This window comes from Canis lupus, chromosome 2 (genome assembly GCF_048164855.1).
Source record: "Canis lupus baileyi chromosome 2, mCanLup2.hap1, whole genome shotgun sequence".
Taxonomy (NCBI): domain Eukaryota; kingdom Metazoa; phylum Chordata; class Mammalia; order Carnivora; family Canidae; genus Canis; species Canis lupus.
Genome location: NC_132839.1, coordinates 34,874,491 through 34,890,655, shown reverse-complemented (window position 1 = coordinate 34,890,655; position 16,165 = coordinate 34,874,491). Strand labels below are relative to the sequence as shown.

The 16,165-nt window shown below is 40.7% G+C and overlaps 1 protein-coding gene and 1 long non-coding RNA gene across 4 annotated transcripts in view; both read left to right on the top strand.

Annotated features, from left to right (window-relative positions):
* On the top strand, nucleotides 1-5,536 carry LOC140615555 (uncharacterized). Its single transcript, XR_012016079.1, has 3 exons — nucleotides 1-139; nucleotides 1,207-1,295; nucleotides 4,027-5,536. It is a non-coding gene; the product is annotated as an uncharacterized lncRNA (long non-coding RNA).
* GABRG3 (gamma-aminobutyric acid type A receptor subunit gamma3) overlaps nucleotides 1-16,165 on the top strand; it is a 694,245-nt gene that overhangs the window by 192,133 nt on the left and 485,947 nt on the right. The gene's annotated exons all lie outside the window — the stretch shown is intronic.

Genomic DNA, 16,165 nt, shown 5'->3' with positions numbered 1-16,165 from the left:
TTTCTGCACTTACCTACAGTTTGGGGCTTGTATCAGTCTGGTTGTAACATCATTTGCTGACCCATTGACCTGGTTTAAGTCAGAGGCTAAGTCCTCCTTTTGGAGTGAGGGAGCTGGTGGGCAGCCTATAGGACCTCAGGTACTCTCCTTGGATCATACCATGACCCCAATACCCCCATGCTAACTCCACCTACCACTGTGGTCACTACCAGTATTTTAGGGCTCAGGCTATTCCCTGATGTTTACTTGTTTCAAAGATACTATCCATGAGTTTTCCACATGCTATCCCTGTTGATCTGTTTGTCTTGCATTGGGAATTTGGGGGAATCCAGAAACCATGCAGACACTCTTATTCCACTACCCAATAATGTTTTAAATTAAAATCAGCATGTAATTAGACATAGCCTAGGCATACACCTCTCATGTAGACATTACAGACAAGTTCCCAATGGAGAAGATAAAACAAAGTAAATGCCAGAAAGCATGGCAAATGAGCCCTTGGTGGTTCAGACATCCCTTAGGATTGTTCTAAAGAAGCGATGCTTTTATTCTCTTTCCCTCACAATTCATCCTGACCTTTGTGCTAAGAATAGTTCAGTTGTTTAAACATTTCTAGTTCACCTCTAACTGCTGGTTACAATGAAAGAAAAGAGCCATTGTCCCTTTCTTTTAAGCACATCTGTAGAGCCACACATCAGAATGGCCTGGAGCAGAGGGTCTGGGGCAAACCAAAAAAGACTTAGAGAGTAGCTCTTAGCAACCTTGCAGTAAAAAGCCTTGGGGCTTTAAAACAGAAAGAAAAGAAAAAAAAAAAGGAAGGCTTGGAGCACAAAGATGGTATTATGGAAACTTATTTTGGCCTGTGTAAAAAGAAGTGCTGAAAAAATAATAATGAACAAGCAAAAAACCCATTCTGTAGCTTAAAGTTGTGTCCTAAGAAAAAACTAAACCTGTTCTTAAAACATTTTTTTTTATTAAAGTACATTGATATACAATGTTGCATTAGTTCCAGGTATATGACAGTGAAAATCTGTCCCCCCACCCCGCCTTTTTTAAGAGATCAACACACTCTTTGGTATGCTAATGTGATACACATACATATAGTAGCAATGCATATAATAATGATTTCTTTGAAGAAGAAGCTAGTGGTCACCATTCCCCAAGCAAACTTGACCAACCAGCCCTTTTATATTTATGTTTTAACAGTTCAATCCCAAGAAACACAGCTATAGAATGAGTGCAACAGGGGCTCTAGCACTTATCAGCACCAAAAAGCTTCTGTGATTTTAAGAAAGGTACTAATATTTATTCTTTAACTGCTTATTTGAGAATTAGTGTTTACTGAATAGCCTGGTGTTGTCCCAGGTCATACTAGTTATGCCAAAGACCTTACACTTAGGTTTCTGCTTTCGAGGAGACGACTGTGTTAGGAAATCATCATAACAGAACATGATGAGTAGAGCAGTCATAAAGTATCAGAAGTATGGCTAAAAGAGCAAGTGACCTTTATACTAAGAATGGTTTTATTGTTACTTTAAACATTCGTAGTTTATTTCTAGTGTTAAAAGTTAAACAGAGACATGTTAAAATTTTTTACTTTATTTGCACAAACATCAGATCAAGTCAGGCAGTACCAACCCAGAAGTGGTCAGGGGTGCCCCATTGACAGGAACTAGGGGTAAACCTGTGAAGGAACAGACATGGAAGCAAAGCTAGGAAATTATTTAATTAGTCGTAGTGTACAGTTTCCTTATTTGGGAAAGCCTAGTTGACTGTTTATGTTTATTTGTTCTTAAATCTCATTTTCTGGAAGACCAATGCATTTATAGGAATTGACTCTGGCTTAGGTTTTGGTTTGCTTACAAAGGCTACCAAGGTGGGATGCCTGGGTGGCTCAGAGGTTGAACATCTGCCTTTGGCCCAGGTTGTGATCCTGGGATCCCTGGGTCCTGAGATTGAGTCCCTCATCAGGCTCCCTGTAAGAAGCCTGCCTCTCCCTCGGCCTGAGTCTCTGCCTCTCTGTGTCTCTCATGAATAAATAAATAAAATCTTTAAAAAAAAATCAAAGGCTACCAAGGCATTAGAGCCACTGGTCTAATGGCCTCTTTGTTTAATTGTTTTAGCACTAGTCCTTGTCTCTGCCTTGGAAAGCCAGAAAGGCTTCCCAGAAGTAGCGCCTAGAGAGTACAAGTCTGAGAACTTGCATGACAGAGAGTTGGGAATATCCAGTCCTGTTATGTCAAATTACATTGTGTGCTTTCCCGTTGGAAGGTGAGCTTGGAAAATTCTGGGATTGAGATGCTGAATTCAATACCTGATTTTAAATAAAGAAACAAAAAGCATCAGTACAATGTTCAAGTTATGACTTGTTGCATTAATGGAATATTGTATGGAAGACTTGGTTTTGAAGTGGGAGAGCAAGATTCTTGTCTCACAGAGTTGAAGAATGAATCTCACGGACAAAGGAGAATGAGTAAAGCAATAGAGTTTTATTGAGCAAGGATACAGAAAAAGCTCTCAGGAGTGAGAGGGATCCTGACAGGGATGCCAATGTGGGCCTCCACTGAAAATCTTTTAATTAGAAGTGACCAGAGAGCTTGCAGCCTTATCATTCTTGGAATGCCTTGGTTAGAGGAACAACTGGTGATAACATCTTTAATGGCTTACTTCTTCTTTGGGTTCTGGTTATTCTTTGTCAGTCACAAGTAATTGTCATATAAAGGCCCTACCTCTGATGCCCAGGGCAGAATGGTCTGGTTTGTTCCCTTATCTCTGGTTTTAGCATTTTTGTTAGCCTGATGGTGTAGCCTCCTACCTATCTCTCCCTACCTAGACCCACCTGTCCCTTACCAATGAGACCCTTCAGATGTATATCAATGGGTCATATACCTGGGGGATGATTTCCAACACATATCTTCATGGGGCGGGGGTAGAGATAAAGGAAGTTTCCAAAGGAATTTTTATATGTTAAAGTAGACTTACAGGATCCTAGGGGTTGGGCTAAGATTGCCTTTTGTCCTTCATAAAGTGTCAACATCCAGGCAGTTGATTCCTAGGGAATGTCACTCTAGGGAAATGTCATTCTGCCTGTTTCAAGGACCTGTCAATGGGCTGCAAGTAGTAAGGAAATTTAATAATTTTCCTTTGCCTTTGTTTCTTTCATCAGTTTGGCTTGTGTGTGTCACACCTACCTGGGTGTGTCTCGTTTCTGTGGTTCATTAAATAGTGGGACACTCCTTAACTGATTCAGTATGAACTTCAATCTCTTTTTAAAAACTTTGAGGCCTGCCAAGAAGACTAGCTTAGATAAACCATGGAAAATGACAAGAGGCAATTTCATAGATGCTCAAACAGTGATGATGAGTATTATTGACTCAGTTAATACTTGCTGTTGGTTAAAACCTACAACTCAGGGCACCTGGGTGGCTCAGTGGTTGAGTGTTTGCATTTGGTTCGGGTTGTGATCCCAGCGTCCTGGGATTGAGTACCACATCGGGCTCCCCATAGGGAACCTGCTTCTCCCTCTGCCTATGAATAAATAAATAAAATATTTTAAAAAAACCCACAAATCGTACAAGCCTAAATGTCAAAAATTGTGAAATTCCTCTTTGGATTCAACTCAATGCCAGAATCAGAAATACTACTTATTTTGTAAGTGAAAATAATATCATTAGTAAAGTGCTACAATTTGCCATTTTGAAACATGTCCAATTTAGCAATCTAGGAAAGCAGTATTTTCAGAGTAAGTTCCAAGAGCAGCTTACAACAATGTCCCATGCCCCTTGCAATGCAGTCTCTGTGTATTCATTATATGCATCCAAGGTAAAATGCATTAACCACATTCAAAAAAGGTGCACTGTGTTTTTTCCATTTCTGTTGGAAATGGTACCTCCAGTTTTATAATCACTTATTTTGGGTCTACTAACTTCTTTGCATAACAAATTCCTCTGATTTTTGTGATAAATCCTGATGGTTTGATGCTTAGTCTGATTCCTAAGAAATTGATCATTTTCTCCTCTGCTATAGAATGAAAACTTCAATCAAGAACTACACAAGTGAGAAATTTCCAGTTTGAAAGTGTTTAGCATTCACCTCTTTCCAGAATACAATGAAACCCTGGGGTTCTATTGCTGGGTCAGGAACCCATTTATCATGTGTCTTCAAAAGTTTGATTTCCTATTTGTTGCCATCTGTTCCTTACTCTTTCATGTTATGGATTTCAAAGGCCACAGTATATGGAGTTCAGAAGAAGCACAGGGTGCTTGGAAAAGGACACAATATAATGATATAAGGTAGGGGAGGGGAACAGCTCCCTCTTCAACCTGGTATGCCTCAAAACAGCTCCTCTGCTTTTAATCTCTGTTACCAAATTGTTCTCTGGGGTCACAGTGAGTTCATCACCTTTTATATGTAACTGCAGACAGCTCTGGAGTGTCAGAGCAGTTCTGCCCATGAGTGCACTGTGCATGTTGGTAGAATGCCTGCTGGAACATTTGGATCCTCAGCTTTCCCTAGGAAACTTGGGCTCAGTGCTTCACCTTCATGTCACAGAGCTCATGAAGATGTTAGCTGGCACCTCAGGGTGAGAGAGATAACCTGGGCATGACCAGCACACTCTTTCCTCTTTCTGAAGGAACTTAGTACTATCTGAGTAAAACTGTGGGAACAGTTAATCTAGAAGACTGAATAGATTTATACCTTTCAACAGCAACTGAGAACAGACAGATGGCCTGAGTGGAAAAACAAAAAATGAAAAGACGCAGAACCAAATAAGCACTGTAAAGTTCTCCCAGATTACTTGATGACCATTCCTTTCAGATGCATTTCTATCCCCAGGTGGCCCAGTGCCCTCCTGGTAGAGCACTAGACTCTCCTATATGGTAGCTTGCATTCATCTTCTCCTGAACCATGGATCAACCCATTTCCATTAGCCAACCCCAACTCTTTTCATACCCTCACATTCAACACAGCACTCCAACCATATCATCATTTACCCTATTACCTCCACCCCAACTTAGATCCCATTTCTTTCTTTTTTTTTTTGTATATGTTTTTATTGGAGTTTGATTTGCCAACATATAGCATAACACCCATTGCTCATCCTGTCAAGTGCCCCCCTCAGTGCCTGTCACCCAGTCACCCCATCCCCTACCCCAAAGATACAGATGCAGTGAAACGGCAGGACACCTGCACCCCAATGTTCATAGCAGCAGTGTCCACAATAGCCAAACTATGGAAGGAGCCCTGGTGTCCATAGGAAGATGAATGGATAAAGAAGATGTGGTTTATGTATACAATGGAATATTACTCAGCTATTAGAAACGACAAATACCCACCATTTGCTTCAACATGGATAGAACTGGAGAGTATTATGCTGAGTGAAGTAAGTCAATCAGAGAAGGTCCCATTTCTCAGGTGAACCTATACTCTGTATGTGTGTGTACATACATGCATGTGCATGTGCACTTGCTTGCATGTGTGTTCAAGCAGAGTCAGTTCTAAAGATGATTGGAAAATACTACCAGCAGTAGCTCTATTTTCCTTCATGGTTCTTTCATTTCCTCCTTCATCCTCCCTGGTTCCAGGCCGACTAATGCTAATGCTCTTACCATCCACAATCTACCATTGTTAGCATATGTACTCCTTATGGCCTCTGAAAATTCACTGATATTTAGATAGGGCTGACCAACCAGATGTACAAAATTGTTTTGGTTTAATATTTTTGTGTTTGTTTTAGTCTGCTCAGGCTATGGTAACAAGATACCATAGACTGGGTTACTTAAACAGCAAAAATTTATTGTCTCATAGTTCTGGGGTTGGGAAGATCAAGATGGCAGCCAGTTGGGTTCCTGGTAGGACCTCCTTTCCTGTCTTGCAGATGGCAGCCTTCTCTCTGTGTCTTCACATGGTAGAGACTAATATCAGGACACATCCTATCTCATTAGAGGCCCCATGCTTATGATCTCATTTTAGCTTTAATTATATCCATAAAGGCCTTATCTCCAAATTTAGCCACATTTGAAATGGTTTAAAGTGATGGAGTTTGGAGGTGATGGTCAAGAAAGAATTCTTGAGATATCTTTGGTGCAAAAAGGTGATTTTATTAAAGCATGGGAATAGGACCTGTGGGCAAAAAGAGCTGCATTGGGGTCATGAGGAGAGACCCATTTAGATACTTTCAAGTTGGGAGGGGGTTACAGGTAACATAAGTCTCTAAGGAATTTTGGAAGCAAGGCATCCAGGACCTTGAGGAGGCTAGCTATTGTTAGGAAAAGGTCATTTATTACTGTCTAATTAAACCCTCATTATGAGACTCTTCAGATGTATATCAGTGGATCATATGCTTAGGGGATGATTGCTAACATATGTCTTGGGGAATAGAGATAAAGGAAATTTCCAAAGTAATTTTTATATGTTAAAGAAGATTCACAGGATCCTAGAGGTGGGGCCAAGGTTGACTTTTGTCCTTGGCAAAGTATTAAGTCAAGGCAGCTGAGTTCTTAGAGGAATGTCACTCTGCCTGTTTCAAGAACTTGTCAGTAGGCTCTAGGGTAATAAGGCAATTTATTTTTTCTTTTTTGTTTTTAAGGGTTTATTTATTTGAAGGAGAGAGAAAGAGAGAGAGCTAGTGCTAGTGGGGGGAGGGGCAGAGGGAAAGAATCTTAAGCTGACTCCCCACTGAGCACAGAGCCCAGTGCAGGACTCCATCCCGGACCCATGAGGTCATGACCTGAGGTAAAATGAAGAGTTGGTTGCTTAACCGACTGAGTCACCTGGGTGCTCTGGGAATTTAATTTTTCTTTTGCCTTTGCTTTTTCCATTGACACTGGGTGTTAGAGCTTCAACCTTTGGACTTAGTAGGGAAACATTCAGTCCATAGGAGGGTTGGAAATTCCTCTCTCGGGATCCCTGGGTGGCGCAGTGGTTTGGTGCCTGCCTTTGGCCCAGGGCGCGATCCTGGAGACCCGGGATTGAATCCCACGTCGGGCTCCTGGTGCATGGAGCCTGCTTCTCCCTCTGCCTGTGTCTCTGCCTCTCTCTCTCTCTCTGTGACTATCATAAATAAATAAAAATTAAAAAAAAAAAACCTAAAAAAAAAAAAAAGAAATTCCTCTCTCAACATCACGTGTTACTTTTAGCTGCTAGATTGCACTGCACTTACAAGAGCCCCTATTTCAACCTTCGTGACATGGAGCAGGGCAGTAAGAGCCTAGAGTTCAGAATTCAATAAAGGCCAGAATTCAATAAATTCCTTCATATCTCACTGTGAAATCTATTTATCTTCCAACATTTCAGGATGGAGACATTACAAGCAGGCACATAGTAGGAGGGATCGTTTCTTAAAAGCTGATTTTTATGCTCTAGTCCTGTGCCACCGAGAGCTGCTTTTATCATGCTGGCAATTTGGGGGATGTTTTTGGTGGGGAGTCTAAAATCAGCATAACCATGATGCTCTGTTCCAAATCCCCAGAGTCCTTCATTCTACACTTTTTTCATCAGGGAGAGAAAAAGAAGATAGTCCTCTTACCAACATACACCCTATTTACTGGAAGTCTTATCTAGATACATGCACTTGGGACTGGATTTGTGTAACAGACATATTCAAATACAAAAATCTGGGCATGCAACAAGTAAGGAAGGCCATGTTACAGATGTGTGGCCACTGAAAGTATGGGGCAGAGGTTAGGGCCAGAAGCACAGATTCCATAATTTCTGTCTGACTGAATCACTAATTCTATTTGTTCTATGATAATGCATTATCATATAAACACAAAGCCATCTGACCACACACATGCACCCTAGCCACATCTCTCTGGAGGTGATTGTTCCTTTTTCAGTTACATAATACATCAATGATGAATGAGTATTGATTCACTTACACATATTTATTGAGTGGCTGTTATGTGTAAGCACTCCCAAAGTACTGGGGAAGCAGTAGACTGAAGACCGCAGTACTCAAAAGTGGCAAGTTCTGGTTATAGTCAGATCATGAGGTCCTAGTTAAGATGTTTCTGGACTTTTTACTGACATATATGCCATATACTTAGAAATCTCTTATGCCATATACTTTTCAAGCTTTCCCATTCAGTTCTGTACACAAAAAAGTACAATACATTCTTGAAACTAACAAATGCATAGCATTTCTACATATATAGAGCTGAACATAACTGAGAAATATATGTGACTCCTATGAAGAGTTAGTACCGAGCAATACAATTGAATATTGACACAGATATTAGAATAACATGGAAAAGCCAATAAAGTGCAGATTCTGAGGCACGCTTGCACATCAGCCCTGGGGATGGTCCCTTGCCACAGGAACTGTCTATAGTTTCTCTGGCCGATTCTTAGGCTGCAAGCTCTATGCTAGAATGCAGACTGGTGCCCGGACCTAAGTAATTCACTCTCACAAACTCATCTTGTTAGACTTATTTTTCAAATGTGCATTTATTCAAAATTACATATAGTAAAATGTCATTGACCTGAGAAGTTATTTTCAAATACTCAGGACTTTTCGTAGTCAAATCCATGAATCACAGTTTTATTGGCTTTTATTGTTTTTCATAAGTGATGTTTAAGAGGATACACTCAGGAATCAGAGACCATGCTCTGAATCTGTGTGACCTGATGCCTAGACATACCTGGGCTTCCACTCCTGATCTATACAATGGAGGTAAGGATTCCCGTTTCTCAGTGTGGTGCTGAGATTTGAATTAGATGACCTGAGGAGGATGCTTAGCTGAGAGGCCAGTATAGAGAGAAAAGAGTTTTCCACACAGCCATTAACGAAGAGATTTGTGCTGAATTTTGGTGGCCCCACTGAACATCCAGCTACGCACAGCTGGATTTGCAAGTGCTGCAAATCAAGAGTGGTCCTGCTGAGGGGCAAGCAGTGTGTGGGTTCAGTGGTCCAACTAGCAAGATGTGCATTTGACCAAAATGAGCTGCTGCCAGTTCAGGCTGCTAATGGGCAACTGATATTTACAGGAAACCTAGAAAAAGCATTCTTTAATAACTGAGGACATAGTCTTAAGGTGATGCCAAGCTAAACTGAGTGAAAACAACAAGAAAATAAAGCTTCTATTTTCAGTTTTTACCGAAGAATGATCAGTTCATCTTAGAGAGAAGAGCCTTAGGTGGTAGATTTCTTTAAATCCTTGATTTCTACTTTGTGAAATATTATTTGACAGATGACAAGTTTCTCTGTTTTCATTTGTTCCTCCTGGTAAGCAATGAAATGAGTTTTAAATGGATGACAAACATGCTTCATTTCTTTCTGATAGGTACCTGATCATGTTACTGAATTTCTGAATGATAAGGATATATAAAAAGTTATCTTTATTACCACATCTCCTACTCCCTTAGCCATAGAAGGACTGGAAAGAGAAAACAAAACAGAACGTTAGGCTTGGTTTTCAACTGGCATCTCACTTCTGGCCTTAGGTTGAGGAGAGAGATGAAGCAGTGTGTGCAGCTAAGTAAAGGGAGCCAGACTGAGAACAGACAGTTTGAATCCCCACCACCTGATTTTATCCAATACTGCACATTAAAAGTGCTCTTTTGAAGGAGGATCAAAATGGTTCTGGGCCTTAAAAACTCTTAAAGTATATTTTCCCTAGTTTTATTGAGATGTAATTGACATATAACATTGTATTAGTTTGAGGTGTACCATGTGACAATTTATGGATATATGTATTGCAAAATGGTCACCTTATATGGTTACAATTCTTTCCTTGTGATGAGAACTTTTAAGATCTATTCTCTTGGACACTTTATAATACACAATACACTGTTGTTAACTATATAGTCACCATGCTGTACATTACGTCTTCAGAACTTATTAATGTTATAACTGGAAGTTTGTACCTTTGGACCACCTTCACTCATTTCCCACCCCCATGGCAATCTGTCTCTGGCAACCACCAATCTGTTCCCTGTATCTATGAGTTCAGTGTTTTGTTTTTCGTTTTTCACATATAAGTGAGTTGGTATGATATTTGTCTTTCTCTGGCTGACTTATTTCATTTGGCTCTGGAGGAGGTGGCCCTCAGGGCAAATCCCAGCTCAGCCCTACTACTAGGGTCCTTGACCATGTGGATCACAGTTCTGTGTCCATGAAAGATGGGCAGTACTCCCAGAGTTATTGTGAAATGTAAAGGAGGGAACGCACGAGAGCTCCTGGCATGAGGTGTTGTGCATAATAAGCATTCAATAACTTTTGCAGATCAGGTTATTGCTGGGTTTAACATTACCACTATGCAATACAGTGAGGCTCATTGAGGTGCGATTACCCCAAGAGCACACAGCTAATAGTTGGTAAAAAAGTGGATGTCTCTCTAACATTGGAAGCACAGGGTGAGGAGTAGATGGAATGATCCTTCTGGTTTCTTCTATAGGAAACTCCTGAAAGAACAAAAACTCCTATTTAAAATTTGATATATTAGCTACCTGCTTCTGCCCTGAGTAGCTCTCACAACAAAACTTGCCTCTTTGTTCCATCATGTAAACAAGAATTTGATGTTCATAGGAAGGCTTGCTGAGGAGATACCAGTGGAACTCTCCATAGCAAAATAAGCATCCACCTATTTCTTTAATTATTGTTCTTTAATAAGTGCTCACTTGATCTTCAAAGCAGTGTGGATGAGGTGGCAGTTGCATACGCCCTGGTGGGAATGACCCTCACAGGTGACATCCCCAGGAAACAGAGTAGTGGAGCTCATTCATGTACTTGGGGCTGGTGTCCAGTAGAGTACATACAAGCGAACATCAAATATTCATTTTACAGAAGCTGTCTCACAAGGAAGAATTAAGGCTAGATGGAACCAAAGCTTATTGTACAAAAGGACCACATACTGACAGACATTTTGGGTTGAAGTGCATTTGTTTCTTACTGAAACAAAACAAGACTTTCTAGAACATAGCTCAATGATAGTATTAACTGGATTCCTATCTGATGTGCCTGGGTAAAGGAGAATACATCCCTTACTGGGAGGGTGAACACTGCAGCCTCAAGTGAAGACCTACCACATAAACTTCTGTGGTTGGTTTGTCTTATTTCTTCTTTATTACTCCCTCCCCTTGCCCTCCTTCCTTCCTCTCTTCTTCTCTCCCTCCCTAGTTCCTTCCTTCCTTCTTTTCTTTCTTCCTTTCTTTCTTTCCTTCTCTTCAGATAATGTCCCCATCTCTTCCAAACAAAAATCAGAAGAAAAAGTGGGATGAATGTTTACCAGCTTCTCTGTGATCCTTCAACAAAGAAATTACAGCAGATACAGTTCAACCTAGATTATTGGCGGACATTGTCTGTGTGTAGCTGTGACGTGTTACATTTAAGTTTAGTTAGTTTATATGGGACAGGTGTGGCTTTCCCTCTTACTGTAAATCATCTCACTACATTATGCGGTTGAATTCTATGAGCCATACTAGAAAAACTGTCTCAGCACTCTTCACTGTATGCCCTGTTTTGGGAATTTTACATGAAACAAATTGAGAAAAACCATGTTTTTCCAGAGAGCGGCATAATAGTCAAATATTTAGGATTTCTACCAAGTGCCTGATGCTTCACAATGACATCACTTCTCTAGCTGAAGACACTAGCACATTTAGCTAAGTATAGAAGATGCAGGCCTTTCCTTCAGAGAGCTTGCATCCTGGCATAAGAAAAGTGACTGACCCCTTTTCTCTTTTAGAGGAGGGGGTCAGAAAAGTCTTCCTATAAGACTCCCGATAGTAAATGCTTTAGACTTTATGGTCCATTGGATCTGTCTCACCATTGCTCACCCATGCCCTTCTGATGGAAACAGCCTTGATGGGCATGGCTGTGTCCAGTGAAACTTTATTTACAGAAATATACCTTAGGTGGACTTGACCTGAGAGTCCTAGTGTACTACCCCTGGGATATGTTCATCAATCCCCACAAAATCTTTTCTTAGGGCCTCTATATTTACTTCATTTTAAATTTTTTATTGATGTTGCTTACGTTCCCTACTCCTTTTAGCTGTCTCCAGCTTCTTAGCTCATTCATATTTTATGAAATGCAGAGAACACCATCTCTCACATTCTGTATAGATAAACAGTCATCTCTACACATCTCTCTGGGAATAATCCCCACTAATCCAAACCAAAATAAAGTGGAGAGGAGAAATAGAGCAGAATGTTTGTCTTTAGCTTCTGTCTGCTGCTTGACTAACTGCATCTGCTTTGATTTCTAAAGAAGAGATTAAACAGAAATTCTTCTCCATTAAGTACCTTTAGGGTCTCTACCAGTGTGTTGTCTTTTGGATATGCAGCTGTAGGACATGGCTGCTGTCCCTTAAATGTGAACAGATCAGGAAGAGAGTTAAAAAAGCAAATAGCCAGTGGAGTAGAGCATAGTAAAGTCAACAAGCAGAGTTCAACATAGGATGTCACTGGCGTACATGGAATAAGCAGCTAACTCAATACTGGGAACTCCTTTTTCTTGACGTTTTTGGTCTATATAAATAACTTAGAATCTTTGAGGCTGGAAGCCTGGTTTAGGGCTAAATCTTAGGATAAGAAAAATGTCCAACAAACATCCTTGGGCTTCACCATGTGCCAGGTTATTTTATGGGGGCTGGACAACATGCCCAGGTTGCCAGGGACTGGCCACTTCTGTGCAGGAAAGCCTCTCTCTGAAGACCACAGAATCAAGTCCACATAAACCATAGATAGGGGCAGAATTGAGGTAAATGTTGACAGGTAGCTAAAGCAGAAGAAAAAAGATCCCTCTTTCTCTTCTCTGCCTCCAGAAACACCTGTAATTCATTTTGAACTTTCCCTCCTGATTGCAGACCACAGAACTGGCCTTTATTTTACCAAAGCTAAAAAAAAAAAAAAATGAGTTTAGTGAGAAGAATACTTGTGAACACATTTTCCCCCACATGGGAGACTTTCAACTGTATAGTTCCCATAGTGTTCAATGGTACATTGCCCTGTTTTCTCCTAGCCGGGGATTCTTTCCAGGTTTGGGTGGCTTATAGCTATGTGAGTTTATTCTCTATCATTCGCACACACCTGTACACATAAACACAGGCACTAGCACATGCTCACTTTCAAACTCACAACTTAAACTGATGCAGAATTTTGTTTCTAGTGAATTGCCAACTATGAGGGATGTCACTCTTATATTTCCCTTGATAACAGATAAGTATAATACAGAATATTACTGACAGTGCTTGTTCTTAGAAGATATGATAGAAGTAGATCATGGTACATTTTGAATGTTTAAATCTTGACATTTTAGAGGTCAAGTGCCAGGAGTGTAGAAGTAGCATTCCCATAGCCTGGAAAGGAACACACTCTGTAGACCCTGCAGATACCTTCCAGGGACATAGGGAAGAGCTATGAGGACAGCCCTGGTATAAGCATTTTGCTTGACAACATGGTTTGACAAAGCACACCAGGAGGCCTTGTTCCTAGGACTATTCTTCATTTTCTTTCACCCTGGTCTTCCCAGATTCCTTAGAAGATCTAATATTGAAGTAAAGACCTGGGAAGAAGTGAGCCAGTGAGGGAAGGCCAGGGCCAAGCTTGCCTGCATCTGGACTCTAGTCACACAGGTCTCCTTGTGTCCACTGAGAGGACCAGATGTTGCATCCTTAGTGTCATTGCAGCTAACAGAAGCTGGCCATGTGCAGATAGTATTTTGTACATGCCATCATGCCTTGTCTTCCTTCACTCATCTCTTCACCATTTCTGTGCAACACAGAACCTTCCATGAGATGTAAGCAAACACCTCATATGCCCAGAATCACAGGAAGTCCTGAGCATACATAAATATGCATCATCCTCAAGTTACAGGGATAGATTTAATTGTACCCTTTTGGCAGCTCTCTTTCTAAAATGTAATATGCAATTTGGAATTCCTAAAGACAGCTCATCAAATGTAAGTTGCTCTGTGATCCTCAAACAGAGGGTTGGTTGGGGACCAGGAGGTCCTCTGGCATGGCTGGCAGTGCTGACCACAATGCTAAGGGCTCCTGAGGCTGGAGTTCTCTGATGCCTTGTGTTTGCTTGTTATCCTTTCATTCTGTCTCCTCCCTGATTTTATGATCTCCTAACATTTTGATGCCATCAGTGATAGGTGTTATTGTCTATTGTAATTCTCTCTGTTTCTAATTAGTGTTTTAAGCTTCCATAAGCTTGAAACTCAGAAAATGAATCTTAAAGTAAATCAGAACTGGAGGAGCTTAGGAAGTTGATGGAGTTGGAGGACTCTGAGCTCACCCTGTGACTCATTTTCAAATAGATATCATTCACATCCAACTCAATAAGCTGGAGAGTGATCCAAAGACTGGTGGAACAAACATACAAGTAAATATAGAGAAGAAGCTGCATTTGAAAAGTTGCAAAGCTCAGAAAGACAGAGAGAGGCTCCCATAGGAGAGAGGGAGCTGTGCCCTCAGGGTAAAGAAACTAGCCTTTGAACCAAGGAGCTCACAGGGAGAGGACTAAGCCTCATAATGTTTGGCTTTAAAAACCAATGGGGCTTAATTTGGGGAATTGGTCAAATTAGTAGGACTTGGAACCTGGAGCTTTGGAGGTCAGCTGACTCAGGAGCCAGGAGGGCAAGTTATAGCCAGATGCCACCTTTAAAAAGAGCAGCCTGCATAGAGAAAAAATATACAGGTGGTCATTTACATAATGCTGGGAGCAAACTAGACAGCAACAAATAGCACTGCTTCTCACCCCACTGTTATGCACCTCACCCAGCTGCCAGGTGCACAGCCTAGGCCATGCCAGCACCCAGCCACCACAATAAGCTAAAACACTGCACTGTGCCTATCCCCACATCCCCAGATACTATCTAGCTCTGCAACTAGCTTCCTGCCCCTGTCTGCCATGGCACACAGCCCCCTACCACACTAGCATTAAAGGGGATCCAGGGTAGGAATAGTGGCCTAGTGCAGATTTTGCTAAGACCACCACCCTTCTCCCATGTTCTCCAGTGGGCATGCACCCCCAGAAACCCCCAGGTTTCTAGGTCCACTAACACCACAGAGAGCAAGCACATCCCAAAACAGACAGAAAATAAGTGCAGAGGGCTGCACAGAAAAGAAAAGTGACTCAGACACAACAGCAGAGTGTAAACACACATGAAAAACACATATGCTTTCCTGAAGTTCCAGGTTTTGATGCACAGAGAACTCTGCATTGTAGGGTACTCTAGCACCTCTTCTTAATAAAGCCAAGAGGAAAAGATATAGCTGACTTTCTTAGTCCAAATAAATAGACACAGAGAGACAGACAAATAAGGAAACAGAGAAATTTATCCCCAATGAAAAAGCGGGACAAAGCCGCAGCTAGAGATCTAGCAAAATGGATATAAGTAACATAACTGATACAGAACTTAAAGCAATAATCATAACAATACTCACTGGACTTGAGAAAAGAGTGGAAAATATGAGGGAGATCCTTCCACAGAAATAAGAAAAATATTGTGGAGGTAAAGGGTACAATAAATGAAGTAAGGAACTAGCTTGATGGAATAAATAGGCTGAAAGAAACAGAGGAACAAATTAGTGACCTACAAGACAGAGTAATGGAAAGTAAGCTCAACAAAAGAGAGAGAAAATAATTATGCAAAATGAGGATAAACTTAGGGAACTCAGTGACTCCTTCAAACATAATAACATTTGTATTATAGGAGTTCCAAAAAAAAAAAAAAAAAAAAGAGAGAGGAAAAGGGGCACAAAATTTATTTGAAGAAATAATAGGTGAAAACTTCCTGAATCTGGGGAAAGAAACAGATATTCAGATCTAGGAGGCACAGAGAACCAAAACCAACAATAGCAGACCAACACCAAGACATATTATAATTAAATTTGCAAAATATAGTGATAAAGAAAAAAAAATCTTTAAAATGGCAAGACAAAAAAGTTGTTAACTTACAAGGGAAAAATCCATAAGGCTAGCAGGATATTTCTCAACAGAAACTTGGCAAGCCAAAAGAGAGTGGCATGATGTATTCAACATGCTGAATGGGAAATATCTGCAGCCAAGAATACTCTACTAGCAAGTTTGTCATTCAGAATAGAAAGAGAGATAAAGAGTTTCCCAGACAAACAGATACTAAAAGAGTTAATGACCACTAAACTAGCTCTGCAAGAAATATTAAAAGGGACTCTTTGAGTGCAAAGGAGAACCA